The 12965-nt window shown below is 42.0% G+C and overlaps 1 pseudogene; it reads left to right on the plus strand.

Moving 5' to 3' along the window:
* Positions 1-6497: 6497 nt before the first annotated feature.
* Positions 6498-10617, plus strand: LOC129689940 (ras-related protein Rab-21-like; annotated as a pseudogene).
* The last annotated feature ends 2348 nt before the right edge of the window (positions 10618-12965 follow it).

Below are 12965 nucleotides of genomic sequence, written 5' to 3' on the forward strand. Positions count from 1 at the left end.
CCTATCTCTTTACTCTGAGGTAATGTCTATTTTTGTTGGTGAAGTATGTTTCTTGTATGCTGAGAAATGATGGATCCTGTTTACGCATTCATTTTGTTAGCATGTGTCTTTTGGGGGGATAAATTGAGTCCATCGATGTGGAGAGATGTTAATGGCCAATGATTCTTAGTTCCTGTAATTTTGATGTTGGTGGTGATACTATGTGTCTGTTCTCTTCTTTTCCTGTGTTTTCTTGGGTGTAATTAACCTCCTTGTGTTGGAGTTTTCCTTCTAGTATTTTCTATAGGGCTGGATTTGTGCATAGATATTGTTTAATTTTTTTTCATGGAATATCTACAATAATTGAAAGTTTTGCTTTTGAAAGTTTAGCAGCCTGGGCTGACATCTGCGGTGTTAGAGTTTGCAAGACATCTGCCCAGGGTCTACTGGCTTTTAGAGTCTCTGTTGAGAAGTCAGGTGTAATTTTGTTTATATGTTACTTGGCCTTTTTTCCTTGGAGCTTTTAATATTCTTTCTTCGTTCTGTACATTTAGTGTTTTGATTATTATGTGGTGGGAGAATTTTCTTTTCTGGTCCAATCTATTTGGTGTTCTGTAGGCTTCTTGTATGTTTATAGGCAACTCTTTCTTTATATTGGGGAAATTTTCTTCTCTGATTCTGTTGAAAATATTTTTTGGTCTTTGGGGACCCTGCAGGCTTCCTCAGGAAGACAGGGAGAGCCATGGGCCAGAGGATGGATGACCCTGGGGCCTGGCAGCCCTTCTTGGGAAGACAGGTAGAACTGTATGCTGGAAGCTGGAACTCAGGGAATAGCCTGCAGCTCTCCTCTGCGGGCTGGATATCGGTTGAACCCCCTGACAGCATACCAGTTGGTGCAGGAGGGTCTAATCTGGATGATCCTAGGGTCCAGTTCATCAGGCCTCCTCAGGAAGGCAGATAGGACCATGGGCTGAATGCTGGATGATCTTGGAGACTGGAAGATCTTGAGGCTTCAGAAAAATGGGTTAAGTGGGAATTTAAAAACAAAAATATTTAAATTATGTGTATTGAAAACCAAAACCTTGCTCCTGAAATCCTTTTTGTGCTCACTCTCCTGCACATTCTGATGAGTGGGTTTATCCTTCCAGTTGCTCAGAATAAACATGGGCACAACACTTATATCCTCTCTTCTTCCCCTCATATTTTCTCAGAGTCATCGGCAAATCTTGGCTCTGACTTCCAAAATGCATCTTCTTATTTTCTGGTGCAACCTACCATCACTTCGGTTTATTGCAGATGGTTCCATTATAGTTGCTTTTTGCTTTGTTACCTATGAGGAATGGAGTTTATCTGTTTATGGTAGTAAGCCATTACTTATAGTTGTGTTTGGCTGTCACACTTTGTTCTGGACTGATCACTACTCTCCTGATATGGAACACCCATTGTTAGAAGTCAGGCATTCCCTAGCCTGCCTTCAGCAACTCAGTGCCAGCAGCTACATCATCACCAGTCACCAGCCTTTTAAAAGGTCCCTGACTTCTCTCTTGCTGTGTCTGTCTGCCTCTGTCTCTCTCTGACTCTTATGTCCCCACTCCAAGTGGGTCTTTTGCTGCCCAGCCCCAATAAATTCCTTGTGTGAGATCTGTTGTGCTGTATGATCTATGGCATACCTTGGCACTGACCCACCAAAGTTCTCTACTACAAAACCCTAACACCCATGAACTTTCTTCCTATTTAATTATAGTTTGGGATTTCAGTATCTTGTTGTGCACCCACTAAGTCCTGAGTCAGAGAACTGATGCTACAGAAAGAAAAAGTCAAAATCTATGAACCACCTTCTCTGTGACTTTGTTCTACACATGTAAACAGACCTATGGAGAATAACTGTGACTGTAGGGATGCTGGTCATTTCTTGTCTTACTCTTGGGACCATTCTCTGTTCTCTTTATGCTGCTCTAGACCATAGAACACTGATCGCTTCAATCATCGGTTAAGTGTCTTCTGTGTGTTCTTGAAGGCTTGGTCTCCAGCTGAGGATGCTAAGGCATTAGCAAAGCATAATAGATGGTCTTTCTGTTGTTGGGGGCATGCACTTGAAAAGGTATTAGGGCCTGATCCCTCTCTTTCTCTTTCTGCATCCTGGTCATAAAGTGGTCATATATGTCATTGGCCCCAAAGCACTGGAGCCAGTCAGTCAATTTCCCCACATTTTGGGCCAAACAACCTTTTTCTCCTCATAAGCTGATCATTTTGGACGTTTTGTTAAGGTAATAGGAAGCTGACCCACACCCTCCAAACTGCCTTCCACATGTGTTTTGACTACTGGTTTCAGGTTAAGATGTCAACCCCTAGAAGAACAAGGTTTGGAGGTCCACAGATTTGTTCTCCTTTCTGTCTCTGTTGTGGGTGGCCTGTCAGGCAAATCTTGTGTTATGGGCCCACTGCTCTCCAGTTCCCTTAGCTCTGGTTCTACCTCCTGCCTACTTTGTCTTCTGGCTGTGGGAGCAGCAGCAAATTCCTGCCCTTTGTTAGCTCCCGGCTGCCTCACTGAAGCTCCTGTTGTCAGCACCTTTTGGAACTTTCCCACTTTGAATTTCTTTTATCAAAAACCTCAGTTCCATTTTCTTGGCTAGACGGTGATGGATATGGCTGTCTTTCAATTCCTGCTGTAGGCTGCTTATGACTGCTCTGGTTTCCTGCTGCACTGATGTTCCCCCAGCAAGTGAGTAGTGTTTGCTAGCTTACATATTTACCCTGGGGGTTAAAATCAATCGCCACCTTCAATGAAAGTGGAATCTCTTTAGAATCCCACTCAGTATTTCATTTTCAAAATTTATTTGTTTAGTGTATGAGTGGGTATTTCATTTTCAAAATGAGAAATAACAGCTTTTATTTTGAAATAAAATAAATCAAATATTGCCTCTTTGCCTACTGAATTAGCTATTTCTGAAACATTTCTTGGACCATCACTATAACCTCACTATGACTGTCTTTATCAGAAAAGAAAACTAAGTCCCTATGTAATTAAGTAACAAAGTCATACAGGTGCTGGGTAGTAATCTTGGCTTTGTATCTGCCTCTGTGTGGTTAAAGGCTTTCCATGACCTCAGTTTGGTGTGCATATACATTTGTGAATCATTTTCAACCACCATGTTAAAAAACAAAACAAAAACTAGAGAGGAACTTAAGAACCCTTGTAGGGCCGAGGCCAGCATAGCAAATAGAAATTAAAAACAGAAAAGAAGGGTAGTTGAGCATCAGCTGTTCTCCCAGGAAGACCTAAGTTCAAATCCTGATACCCACATTGCGAGACCGGTAACCCCAGCTCCAAGGGACCCAACAACCTCTTCTGGTCCCTCGGGGCAGCGGTACACAGGTGTCCTGTACACACACACACACACACACACACACACACACACACACACACACACAAATACTGTTCAAGGGCAGGGGCGAAAACAATCACCCTGATGTGAAGTGAAATGTAAGGGATAGCCATGCCTGCTTCCTTTTCATTCCTACATCTTGAGTGCGGCATTCATCAAGTTCACGTCCTCAGAAGGGTGGCGGCCTTGTTTCCCAGATAGCACTTGATGTGTACACATGCAAGTGTGCAGTCTGCATCTGTCTGTGACAAATTAACATTTCAGATGCTTTCTCACTGCTGCCTGGTATCCCTGTTGCCAAATCCTGTCTAGTATTGGCTGCCGCTGTGGCTACTCAGCCAGACAGCTAAAAAACGTTTTAAAAATGCATTTTAAGAGACAGCAAGCTACATTGTTGAGTTTAAGCAATAAACACTGCATAAATGCCCCCCTGAAAAAATCACTCTCATTCATACTCAATAATTTGCTCTTCATTTTTATGACAAAGAGGAGGGATTTCCATTGCTCTAAAGCCAATGTACACCTGATTCTTGTATTAACCAAGCTGGTGAGAAGTTACTCATATATCGTTAATCCCAATGCAAAGCAAAGGAACATGTAAACAAGTTCTGACTTACAACAATGTGATAAAATTAAAATTCCTCCACTCAGTACTTATGAACAAATAATAATACATTTCTACTTTAAAATAAATCCTGATTCCCGTCATTTATGGAGGACATTCTATTTATCATGGCAGCCCATACATCTTAAGGTTGTCCATGTTTGCATGTGAAACATCCTAAAATATTTACTAGCGTGACATTGGCTATAAAAATGTATAAATTACAAAACAAATGTGTTTGTTTCATATCATTCTATTTTTATTTATTTCTAGAAAAAAAGCTTCTGTAACTTCCTGTAATTGACTGCAGTCTCTAAGAAAATAACAAATCCTTACCTATTTATCTGAGGATTCTTTAATATAATTGTATAATTACTTTTATTTTGAATGTCCTGAGTTTGTATTGCAAGGGTCACAGGTTTTTCCTGGGCTCTCAATACTTCTTGTCTAATTTGGTCTCTGGTAAGACTTCATGCAAATTGTCAATGGCCATCTGATCAAAAGGAATCATGTTTTTCATTTTCTGGAGCTGCTTTCACATTCTTGCTTCAGATCTTTGTGAGAAACATGAACTCAACATAATCACTTCCCTTTTCCTCAGCATCTACCTATTAGGTCACAAAGCTCCAGAAAATGGCAGTGCTGCTGGCAATGTCCTAAGATGATGGCAGAGAATCAACCCAGGCTGGATTCTTACTGAACAGAAGGATTCTTATTCAATAAACAAAAATTATGAGATTTCTCCAGAAATCTCATTATGTGGATTTCCATTTATCAGGAAAGCTGCTACTTCCCTTCTCTGCCCATAGTAACCAGCTACCTCAGGCAAAGTCCATCTAGTTCCCAATTAACCAGAACATCCTGCACAAATCTCCTACCTGCTATCATAGAAAACCTGCTTGCTTTCCCAATAGCTGCTACTCGCTACTCTAGTAAGACACACTGGCAGTACATCTCCCAATAAGCTGTTTTTCTGCCCATAGAATGGTCTCACTGTGATTGCTTATACTACCTGGACAGTGTGTTTATCCTCTAGCCCAGAAATCTTTTTCTTTTTAAAGATTTATTTATTTATTATGTACACAGTGATCTGCCTGAATGTATGCCTGCATACCAGAAGAGGGCACCAGATCTCATTGTAGATTGTTGAGAGCCACAATACGGTTCTTGGGAATTGAACTCAGGACCTTTGGAAGAACAGCCAATGCTCTTAACTTCTGAGCCATCTCTCCAGTAGCTAGCCCAGGAATCTTAAGGCATTTATACTGATTGGTTTTGTGTGTCAGCTTGCTACAAGCTGAGGAGGAAGCCTCAGTTGAAGAAATGCCTCCATGAGATCCAGCTCTGAGGCATTTTTTTCAATTAGTGATTAATGGGAGAGGGTGCAGCCCATTGAAGATGGTATCACCACTGTGCTTGTGGCCCTGGGTTTTATAAGAAAGCAGCCTGGACAAACTATGTGAAACAAGCCAATAAACAGCACTCCCACCCTGCCCCCATAGCCTCCACTCGAGGTTCCTGCCCTGCCTGGGTTCCTGTCCTGAAAGCAGTGTGATAATGAACAGCAGTGTGAAAGTGTTAACTGAATAAACTCTTTCCTCCCCAACTTGCTTTTTGGCCATAGTGTTTCATCACAGCAATAGAAATCCTAACTAGGACAGCATTAAATTTCTTTTCAAAGCCATCTACAATCCTGCTCAGCCAAATTGACTTTGCAGTAAGCCAGAAGTTCCCAAGGATCCTTCTGTGCTGGCTATTGTGAATAATGCTGCATGTACTTGGGAGTGCAGATATTTCTGCCAGGCACTAGTTTTCATTCTTCTGGCTGCGTATGCAGTTGTGGAATTGATTGACTATATAGTGTTTTTAAACTTACTTTTGCCCAGATGCTATAACACACAAACCTATTCACCCCAGAAAGGGAACCTGAGAGACCAAAGAATTAAAATTTAGTTTTTTGAGTTATCGGTTTAAAGTTTAAAGCACAAGCCTGAACAAAGGCCAGACAGGTGGAGACATGACAAGCCACTGGCAGGGAAGAACCAGCCTTACTACATTCTTTCCCTGCCCACTAGAGATACCATTGCTAGGAAACTGACGAAGATTGCCCTTTTCCCCTAGGACAGCCAAACAAGGGAAGCCAGACAGTTAATGGTTTGGGGGCCTTTCTATAGCCAATCAGTTAAAAATGCAACATTCCACATTCCCTTTTGTGTTTCAACCAATAGATGCTTGCCAGGCAGGAATTCCCCTGCTTTGGGCATGCTGAGAAGGACTGGATTCTTTAAATCACCCACCTACCCTGAGCACAAGGCTTTCTGCTCTCAATCACTGCGGTGGTGAGGGTGTGAGCCCAAGCTATAGCTTGTAATAAAAAGATTATCATGTGTTTTGCAACAGACTCGACTCCTGGTGGTCTTTTGGGATCTCGAGAATCAGGCACAACAAACCCACAGCAGAACAAACTAACAATGCACTGAAATCAACTTGGTAAGTCAGTGAATTTTTATTGGGGTTACTAAGGGTAAATGGGTGAGGAGTTATTTTATAACTGAAGGCTGAATAAACCCACCCACAGTCAACTTGCTTTTTGGTCATTGTGTTTCATTATAGCAATAGAAGCTCTAACTAAGCCAGGTGAGGAGCTGTGTTATGAAAACCCCATATCAGCACCGTGATTATTGCTAGAGCTGCTGATGGATGGGTATCCCCTCTTTGCAGTTCTACTGCTTAGAGTCTCCCAGCACGTTTATAGTCCCTTTTCTGATCCTGAGGAGGCGCTGCCAGAATCTCCCAAATTGTTATTCTCCCAGATATGTGACCTTTGTTTTACTTCCTGAGACTCATGCCCCCCCAAACTCCCCTGGGGGAATGTTTTAATATGGAGGAAACTAGCATAGAACACATGACAGTTGTGTCCTTGGGTTTTATTTTTAGTTGTTTTAATTTTTCATTTCTTTTAGAAATATTATGTTTTCTTCATTCTTTTTTATACTTGCATAGTATAGTATTCCAGTCCAAATTTATAATCCATGATTTATTTAACCTGTCATATGCTAGTCAACATCTGGATTTGTAATTCATGACTTACTTAACCAGGCATATACTAGTCAATATACAGAGTGTATATATTATAGCTTCCAGTGTAGTATTTTATGGGATTCCTGAGTGTGGGAAGAGGTGGGTCTCCAATTCATATACGTTTTCTTGGGCTCTTTTTCTTCAGTTGGTGTGTCTTATTCAACTTTGATGTGAGAGTTTTTGTTTTATCTTATGATTTTTATTTTGTTATATTTTATTATTATTTCTTAGAAGCCTGTTCTTTTCTAATGAGAGACAGAAAGGGAGTGTATCCAATTGGGAGGAAAGGAAGGGAGAAACTGAGAGGAGTAGAGAATGGAAAACTGTAATCAGAATATAGTACGTGAAGAAGGAATGTTTTCAATAGAAGGGGGAAGAACTATGTGATAGGTGCTGAGAAGATGGCTTTCTTGGTGAAGTACTTGCCACACAAGCATGAGGACCTGACTTTGGATCCCCAGCACCAACATTAGAAACAAACAAACAAAAGGGGAAAAAAAGCCAGAACGATGGTGTACTTGTAATCTCAGCACTTGGGAGGCAGAGGCACAAAGATCCCTGGGCTGCCAGTCTAGCCAAACTGGTGAGCCCAGCTTTAGCAAGAGACCCTGTCTCCAAAGACAAGGTGGAGACTGATAGGAGACCTAGAGCTGCCACACATATGTGCATGCTCACCCTGACACATGCACTCACACATGCAAACAGTTATGTACATACATATGCAGAGACGTGTGCACACATACAAATCTACAGTGGCAATCTTCATCTTGCTCTATTCCCTGAGTATAGCTGTATCTGTGCTATAAATTCTCAGAAGAAAAAAATACTGGGTTACAAAATAAAACGAATTGGTAATTTTCCCTTCTGTAAGTTCCATTGATTTGTGTGCCTGCCAATAGTATAGAGAGGACCTGTTTTCCCACAGAATCACCAGTGGAGCATATTCACTGTACATGGCTGATAAAAAAAATTAAGAATATCTTAATCCTACCACTACAGTATAAAATATAATTGCCTAAACTTCAAAGAATTATTGGGAAGTATAGGACGGTACATTTTAAAACTGGGCTGTTCATACTCCCAAGGCTGGGGAGATGGCTCAGTGAGAATTCCTTGCTTCGAAAACATGAGGGTATGAGTTTGGATTTCTAACACCACTTAAGCTTGAAAGGACTAGGCCTGACCCTCTACCTCAAAAGTCACCAGTCCTAGGAACTAGGCCATAAGTCACCAATCCCAGGAATAAGAAAACCATAAAATTTCCTACCCAAGGAATAGCCTGGAGGTAACCACAAGAATGGGAAGGTAGCTTATCTCACAGTGGGGCCTTGTGCTGGGAAGCCCACTGACCGAACATTCCTGAGGTCTACAGATAGCTCACTCAGTGTTAGTTATGTTAGTTTGTAACAAGCTTGCCCTTGCTGAATATCATCCAATCGTGTAACTGGTAAGCTGGGGATTCTGGGCTCTTGCTCTGGCTCTCCTCTCGGATCCACCGCGCTGGTGACGGTAGAGAGACCCAGCTTAAGCAGAATAAAGCTGTTTGCTCTTGCATACGTGGTCCAGCTCCTGCTGGTCTGAGGGGACCTTAAGATCTGAGCATTACAAGCTGGGCCTGATGCTGTGCATCTATAATCCCAGTGCTGGCCAACCAGTCTAAATGGTGAAAACTTCAAGTTCAGTGATGAAACACTTGTCAGGAAACCTTGTGGCTGCAAGTCCACCATGACAGGAAATCCCTGAGCTCAGCACAAAATAGAGGGCTTTCTTTGTCAGTGGGGAGCCCCGTTCCCTACACCCTCCACCTGAGGAATGTCCTTAGGGAAAGTACAGGTTCAACTTCCTTTCTCCTCATAAAAACTCTCCACTAAGCAAGTACCTGAGATTTCTGGAATCCCTCTCCATGCAAATGAGGCATTCCAGTATCTTAAGCCCTGAGCCAACGATCTATACCCACCCTAGAAATCTCTACCCCCTCCCCAAAGGTCTGTATAATTCTTGATCACCCCAAATAAAGTTGAACTGCCTCGATGAAGCTGGTCCCAGAAGTCTGTCATTTGCGTCATATTCACAGGCCATCCAAATCTCCCATTCTTCCATTCTGTTCCCTTTGCCCTCAATGGACCAATATCCGCCAACAATCTCTGGGGAAGGGGGTGGGAAGATGGGTGGGAGAGGGGGGCGGGTCACAGACACTATCTCAAAAACTAGACAGTCTAAAGATACCAAACACACAGTTGGGCATGGTCCCCCCGCAACCATACAATACAAAAAGATCGTTTATACTCCCATAAAATTACGCATTGCCATGTGCACATGAGTGTGTAGGCAGGTGTGTGGGTACAAGTGTATGTTGTATGGAGGTCAGAGGTCAATTTTGGCTTTCCCTTTTCAGGAGCCATTCACCTTGTTGTTGAGACAAGGTCTCTCATTGGGTCATGGGGTTTGCTGACTAGTCTAGACTGGTTTACCAGTAAGCTCCGGGAATCAGGTTGTCTCTGCTTCCTCAGCGACTAGATTACACTTGTCTCTGCCATCATGCCTTGATTTTCACAATTGTGCCAGGGAATGAGCTCAAGAACTCATGGTAATGGCAGAGCACTTTACTGAGTTATCCTCTCTGTCTCTCTATCTCTATCTCGGAAAAAAGAAAAGAATGTCAGAAATGATTAAACATTGTGTTGATTATTTTTTTCTAGGAATTTTACTTTCGTAACTGATGTTCACGAGTTTAGACTCAAAAACCATGTATACTAAGGCATATTAAAATGATCTTTGAAGAGGGAGGAGAAGGAGCTCTCCCCTGGTCTCGGGTTCCTGACGTGGTGGCCGGGGTCTTTCATTCTGGGATTTTCTCTTGGCCCTCTCGGGCCTTGCCTGTGGAGGACGTGGTAAAGAGTCCTGGGCTCCCCGGTGGGTGAAGGGCCGTGCCCAGGAGGAGCAGGCATGGCTGCAGGGCAGGACGCCTTCCAGGTGCTGACGCTCAGGGAAGGTGGTATGGGGAAGACGTGGTCACTGTTGCTGCACTACTGCGAGAGCAAGTTCAAAGACAAGCACATCACCACCCGGCAGGTTATCGAACAAGGAAGTTAAATATCATTGGGAAAAGAGTAAACCTTGCTCTATGGGAGGTTTAGAGAGATGCATTGGGTCCAATTTACTACCAAGATTTGAAAGGAGCTGTTTTAGTTTATGATGTAACAGATGAAGATTCTTTTCAGAAGGTAAAAAACTGGGTCAAAGAATTATGGAAAATGTTGGGAAATGAAGTCTGTTTGTGTATAGTTGGTAATAAAATAGACTTGGAAAAGGAGAAACATGTTCCCTTTCAAGAAACAGAATCATATGCAGAGTCTGTGAGAGGGAAACATTATCATAGTTCCTCTAAACAAAACAAAGGAGTTGGGGAACTCTTTCTTGATCTTTGTGAAAGAATGACAGAAACAGTGCAAGTGGATGAGAGGTCAAAAGGCCAGGGCTCCAGTCAGGCCGGGGCCGCTCGGCGTCCAGCGACATGATGACCCTCAAGCTCTGAGCAGCAGTGGAAGATGCTGCTCTTCCGGGTAAAAACAAGACAGAACTGTGGATCACAGCCCTGAACATGAAGACTGCCATATTCCAAGTCACATCATTTTCCCAACGGAGTTATCGAATTAACAGTATTTCCAATTACGTTTATAACACTGCAGAGACCTTAAGTGCTAAACTCAGTGGAGTTTGTGACCAGAGAATTGGCACTTTTTAACAAAGCAATTACCAACGGCTTTTTTATGTTTGTTTTTCTTTAATGAGGCATAATATGCATGTAGAAAAGACCTACTTAAAGGCTTCATTTATATTCCTTTAAGCCAGATACTTTTATAATATTTCATTGCCACAAATTACAGCTCCCCACTTAAGTGTCTGCTTAAAAAGAACAATTTTTAAATAAGCAATTTGTCTGTCTATGTAAGTCCATAGCGTATACTTGCATAAAATACAGTGACCAGTTAGGATTGGCCCTGGATCATTGCCAAAACAGTGGCTGTTGTCATTGATTAACTTAAGGTTTTTCAATTCAACTTATGTAAACTGAACGAAATGAAAACATTGGTTTTCTACCAAAATGTATAACCATTCATACCTGCATCAGAACTTTGTATGAGTGTTAAGCTGATCCATTTTCTCTACAAAACAGCTAGTATTCTTAGACCCATCTAATAGTTTTAAAATACTGAGGCTTGGAGAGACTAATTTTTTCAAGATTGTATAACCAGAAAGTGGCAGAGCCAGACTGAATCCAAAGTTGTGACACGGGTCTGAATGGCCCTGTAGCCCTCCCTTATACTATTCCGCCTCCAGCAGTGCCCTGTCTCCTCTCATGTCACATGTGTTCACTCCTCCCTCCTTCATAATGTCTTCTGTTTATGGTTCCCTTTCCATTTTTTCCCACAAGATGCACACATGTCTCCAAGATTTATATGTAGGTAATATAAATTTAATCAAAGACATTGACTTGGACCTTCTGTCTTTAGCTTGTCACAGAGATGCCCCTGCCCATGGTTTCTCTTCTCTCTGCAAGCAATCTGTTTCCCCACCCCTTCTATCACAAGTCTGATCTCTGAGAAGCACTTAAAGAAATGTTCAATGTCATTAGTCATAACAGAAATGCAAATCAAAACAACTCTGATTACACCTGCCATAATGGCTAAGATCAAAAACTCAAGGGACAGCACATGCTGGTGAGGATTTGGAAAGGGGAATGCTCCTCCATTGCTGGTGGGAGTACAAACTTCTATAACCACTTTGGAAACCAATACAGTGCTTTCTTAGAAAATTGGGAATAGCTCTACCTCAAGACCCATCTATACCACTCCTCAGGATTATACCCAAAAGATGCTCTATGATACAACAAGGACATTTGCTCAACTATGTTCATAGAAACTTTATTTCTAATAGCCAGATTCTGGGAACAACCCAGAAGTCCCTCAACTGAAGAGTGGATAAAGAAATTGTGGTACATTTACACAATATAATACTACTGAGCTATTAAAAACAAGGAAATCAGGAAATTGTGAAATTTGCAGGCAAATGGATAGAACTAGAAAAGATCATCCTGAGTGAAGTAATCCAGACCCATAAAGACACACGAGGTATACACTGACTTATAAGCAGATTTTAGCTATAAAGTACAGGATAACTAGACTAAAATCCACAGACCCAAAGGAGATAAGTACCAAGGGGGACCCAAGGAAGGATGCTTAAATTTCACTGAAAAGGGGAAATAGAATAAACAGTGGAATCAGTTGAAGAGAGGGAACAACGTAGAAGAGGAAGTACAGAGAGAAATATTTTTTATTTTTATAATGATTTATTTATTTTGATTTTATGTGTATTAATGTTTTGCCTGCATGTATATCTGTGTGAGGGTGCCAGGTACCCTGGAACTGGAGTTACAAACAGTTGTGAATTGAACGCATGTCCTTTGGAAAAGCAGCCAGTGCTCTTAACTGCTGAGCCATCACTCTAGTCCTGATTTATCCATATTTTAAAGGGAACTGATGACTTGAATTTCCGAATATTCTTTAGTTTAACAGATGTGTTGGAGGTTGTTCTGATGCAGGCCTTCAAAATCTGGTTAAGCCTACCCTCGTTGTGTAAACCTGCCTAAGTCAGTATACCTGACAGGCTGATTAAACAGGCCATACCTGGGCAGGGTGGAATGGGGTGGGCGTGGCTAGGTTCCTGGCTTCTGGTTCAAGAGAATCATGGGAGACAGATGGATGGGAAGAAAGAGGACGCCATGATGGGTTGGTGGAGAAGAAACAATATGGAGTGGGAGGAAGGATGCCAGTATAATGGCGTGGAAAGGCCCAGATGAAGAATAAAAGCAAATACCAAGAGATTATGTATGGAAGGTGACCCAGATGAGGATG

This window comes from Psammomys obesus, unplaced genomic scaffold (assembly GCF_907164565.1).
Source record: "Psammomys obesus unplaced genomic scaffold, mPsaObe1.curated_primary_1811, whole genome shotgun sequence".
NCBI classification, from domain to species: Eukaryota; Metazoa; Chordata; class Mammalia; order Rodentia; family Muridae; genus Psammomys; species Psammomys obesus.